Here is a 4,402-nt window from a genome sequence, read left to right on the forward strand (position 1 = left end):
CTAAGTCCTGACATAATAGTAGTTAGCTGGAGACATGGCTCAGTGGTTAAAACACTGAGCTTCCAGGGACTAAGCCACTACCTAAAGACTATACCTGGACTGACCCTGGACTCTGACCTCATAGGTAGCAATGAATATCCTAGTAAGAGCACCAGTGGAGGGGGAAGCCCTGGGTCCTGCTAAGACTGAACCCCCAGTGAATTAGATTGTTGGGGGGAGGGTGGCAATGGGGGGAGGATGGGGAGGGGAACACCCATAAAGAAGGGGAGGGGGAGGGATTAGGGGGATGTTTGCCCGGAAACCGGGAAAGGGAATAACACTCGAAATGTATATAAGAAATACTCAAGTTGGGGCTGGGGATTTAGCTCAGTGGTAGAGCGCTTACCTAGGAAGCGCAAGGCCCTGGGTTCGGTCCCCAGCTCTGAAAAAAAGAACAAAAAAAAAAAAAAGAAAGAAATACTCAAGTTAATAAAAAAAAACAAAAAACAAAACAAAACAAAACAAAACAAAACAAAACACTGGCTGCTCATCCAGAGGACCTTGGTTCAATTTCCACGGCCCACAGGCAGCTTGCAACCCTCTACAACTGCAGTCCCAGGGGATCTGACCCCCTTTTCTGCTTTCCATGGATACCAGGCATATTGTGCACAGATGTACACACAGGCACAACACCCATACACTTACATTTAAAAATCCCAAATGACCATAACTTGCAATTTTTAAAGTCTAAGCTAGGCATAGCAGCATACACTTTCAATCCTAGCACTTAGGGGGTTGAGACAGAAATACCTCATGGTTGAAGGCAACTTGAGCAAGATAAGCAGATCCTGTCTAAAAAAGTGGTGCAGGGGTGAGAGATGGGTTGGTGATATGCGTCAGTGGATAAGGGCACTTGCTGCCAAGCCTGGGGACCAGAGTTCTGTCCCCAGGACCCACATGGTTCAAGAGAACAGACTTCCTGAAAGTTGTCCTCTGCTGCATGTGCATCTTCTCACACATACACACAAAAGATTACAAAGGATAGAGAAGATTCATAGTCTGGAAAGAAAGGCATGTCTGTCCAACACATTTAAGCTTGAGATTGTGTGTGTGTGTGTGTGTGTGTGTGTGTGTGTGTGTGTGTGTGTATAATATTGTCATTTTAGTCTTACTTTGTGCTTTCTATTGCTATTGATAAAAACTATGGCCAAAAGTAATTTGTGAAGGAGGGGTTTATTTCACCTTATACCTTTTGCCGTGAAGGAAAGTCAGGGCAGGAACCTGGAGGCAGGAGCAGAAGCAGAGCCTCTGTGGATGAGTGCTGTTGTATATGAATATGGCTGGACAATGGCTGCCAACAAAAAGTTCAAGGATCCAGTAGTTGTCTTAGCTAGTTTTTTCTTTTTCTTTTCTTTTTTTTTTTTTTTTTCAGAGCTGGGGACCTAACCCAGGGCCTTGCGCTTGCTAGGCAAATGCTCTACCACTGAGCTAAATCCCCAACCCCTTAGCTAGTTTTCAATATGTGCTGGAATCCCAGAGAAAGGTCTAATGCCAGTTAAGGAATGGACTTGCTAGCAAGGTGAGAGCAAGCAAAGAACCGCCTTGTCCTTATGTAGGCTTCCAGCACAAGGTATGGCCAGATAATTAGCCTGTCTTCCCACCTCAAAACCCATTTGAAAGGCCTGTGTCTTTCAGCCTTAAGGTCTAGATTAGAGTGGATCTTCCTACTTCAAATTAAGAAAAAAAATTCCCACTGGTGTGTCCTGTATTTTTGAATTTTAGTTAATTCCAGATGTGGTCAAGTTGTCAACCAAGAATAACCATCACAGCTGCTTTTTCATCCCAGGACCTTCTGCCGAGGGATGGCACTGCCCACAGTAGGCTGTGCCTCCTTACAGCAACCTTTTTTTTTTCCAAGAAAATGCCCCACAGGCTCACCTAAAGGTCACTCTAAGGGAAGCATTTTCTCACCTGGGCTTCCCTTTGCCCAGATGACTAACTTGTATCAGGTTTACAAAAGAACAGGCAACACAGTACCCAACCTTCCACTGGTAGGAGAAAGGGGCCTTTTATACAGTTAAAACTTAGATACTGTTAGGGCACAAAAAGGCCTTGGAAAACTAAGTATCAATATTAAAGGCTGCATGTGTAGCTAAGTGTTACAGCATTTGCCTAGCTGGGTATGGTAACAACAGATCTTTTCTTTTCTTTTTCTTTCTTTTTTTTTTTTTTTTTTTCAGAGCTGGGGACTAAACCCAGGGCCTTGCGCTTGCTAGGCAAGCGCTCTACCACTGAGCCAAATCCCCAACCCCACAACAGATCTTTAATTTTAACCCTTGGTAGGTAAAGGAAGGCAGATCTCTGTAAGTTTGAGGCCAGCCTAGTCTATATAGCAAATTCCTAGCCATCCGGGCTATATAGTAAGACCCTAACTACAAAAACACACAAACAAAAACAAAATTAAAGTATATAGTTATCTCTAGTCTCACCTCTCCAGAAGCTGAAGCACAAGGATAACTTGAGCCCAGGAATCTGCTACTCTCTTAGGAAACTTAGCAAGATCCCATTTTCAAATAAATAGATCAAGTGAGTCATGGTGATGCACGACTGTAGTACTATCCTCCACTAAGAAGGAGGATGGAGAGTGTGAAACTCTCCTGGGCTATCTAGTGAGTTCCAGGCCAACCTAGAATATACAGCGACCCAGTCTACATAGAGACACTGTTTCCCTCCCTCTCAACCCCGTGTGTCTGAATGATTTAGATAGAAGAAAGACTTTTCATGCTCTTTGTTGAGATTTTGGTGATTTACTAGGTATCTATTGATACCAAATTACCACAAAGCTTAATGACTACATCAGGCATGCTACTGCATGCATGTAGTTCTAGCCTTTGTGAGGCTCAGGGGGCAAGGGAACTAAGCACCAGTTCACCAATTGAGCTACACAGTGAGACCTTGACTCAAGACAAAACAAACGTCTCTGGTCTTAGAGGGTCAGGATTCTGGGAGTGGCCAAGTTAGGTGGCTCTGATTCATAGCATTCATGTGCTGTCTGTCCAGGGGTCAGCCTACACAGTAGGGTAGGCATGGATTCACTTCTAAAAGACTTGCTCCTATACCTCTTGGTGGGACATCACAGTTCCATGCCACTTTAGCCCCCTCTATAGGACTACTCTTGACAAACCAGCAAACATTTCACAGACTGCTCAATCTGCATGAAAGAACAGAAAACCAAAGTGCCTTTTAACGACCCAGTCATGACACACTCTGACTTCTGCTTTGATTATTACAATTGCTCCCCTAAGTCCAGTCCATACTCAAGGTGCAAGAGAATTAGGCTCCAATTCATTTGGCGTTTTTTCTTGGGAGTTTGGCAGGTGGGGTGTAAACAATTAGGTAGTCCAGGCTGGCCTTGAATGAAAGATCCTATTGCTTCAGCCTCCCCTTCAGCCTAGGATTACTGCTCTAAGTTGTCATACCCAACTAAGGTGCCAAAGCCTAATGGGACCTTAAAACCACACGTGATATGACGCTGGTCTCAACTCTTTACATTAAATGCAATTCCAAAAGTTGTCCTACTTTTGTTTGCTTATTTCAATATAGGGTCTTACCACAGGCTAGCTAAAGTTAGCCTGGAACCTGTTAAAGCCTTAAATTCACAATCCTGCCTCAGTTTCCTGATAGATGGTGATGAGACATCTGGTTCAATGGCACAGTAAAACCGAACACAGCACTCCTCTTTGTTGGGATATAAGCCAAGGGACTTACACATACCGGGAAGGCACTCTACCACTGAGCTGAACACTATACAAGGATTGAGGACCTTAAACTAAAAGCAGAACTATGCAGCTAACAGATATAAGTTGCAGAAGAGAATTTTGGGAACTTGGGGCACCGGGGGGGGGGATTTCTTTAAAAATATAGACAAGTTGGTTGTGGAGATTCCAGCACTGAAGAGGCTAAGGCAAAAGGTTTATGAGTTCCAAAGTAGCCTGAACATACAGTGAGGTATAGACCATAGGGTGAGAAAAGATTAGAACAAAAATAAATGTATTCAACTAAAGATAACTACTTATAAAATTTAATAACCTGAAAGTCCATGAAAATCACTGAGAATATGGAAATAAGCTTAGCAGGAATTGTAGATGAATAGCATCTGAAGATTAGCAAATCTGTGGTGAGGTTGGTGGGGGGAGTCAGGGACAGGCCTTTACAATGTCAATATTAAACAAATTAATTCTAGGAGCGAAAAATGTGGAGTCCATGGAAGCAAACACTTGTTTATTATTAAACACTGAAGGCTGGGAAAGATCCAATTGTCAGACGGTGGACTTAGACATTACTTGCTTTGGATTCCATTATGTATTGCAAAAGTTCATCCTTTGACTCAAGGGCCAGTATCCTAAATAGAGAGCAAAATTCA

The sequence above is a fragment of the Rattus norvegicus genome, chromosome X (assembly GCF_021556685.1).
Source record: "Rattus norvegicus strain SHRSP/BbbUtx chromosome X, alternate assembly SHRSP_T2T, whole genome shotgun sequence".
In the NCBI taxonomy this organism is placed as follows: domain Eukaryota; kingdom Metazoa; phylum Chordata; class Mammalia; order Rodentia; family Muridae; genus Rattus; species Rattus norvegicus.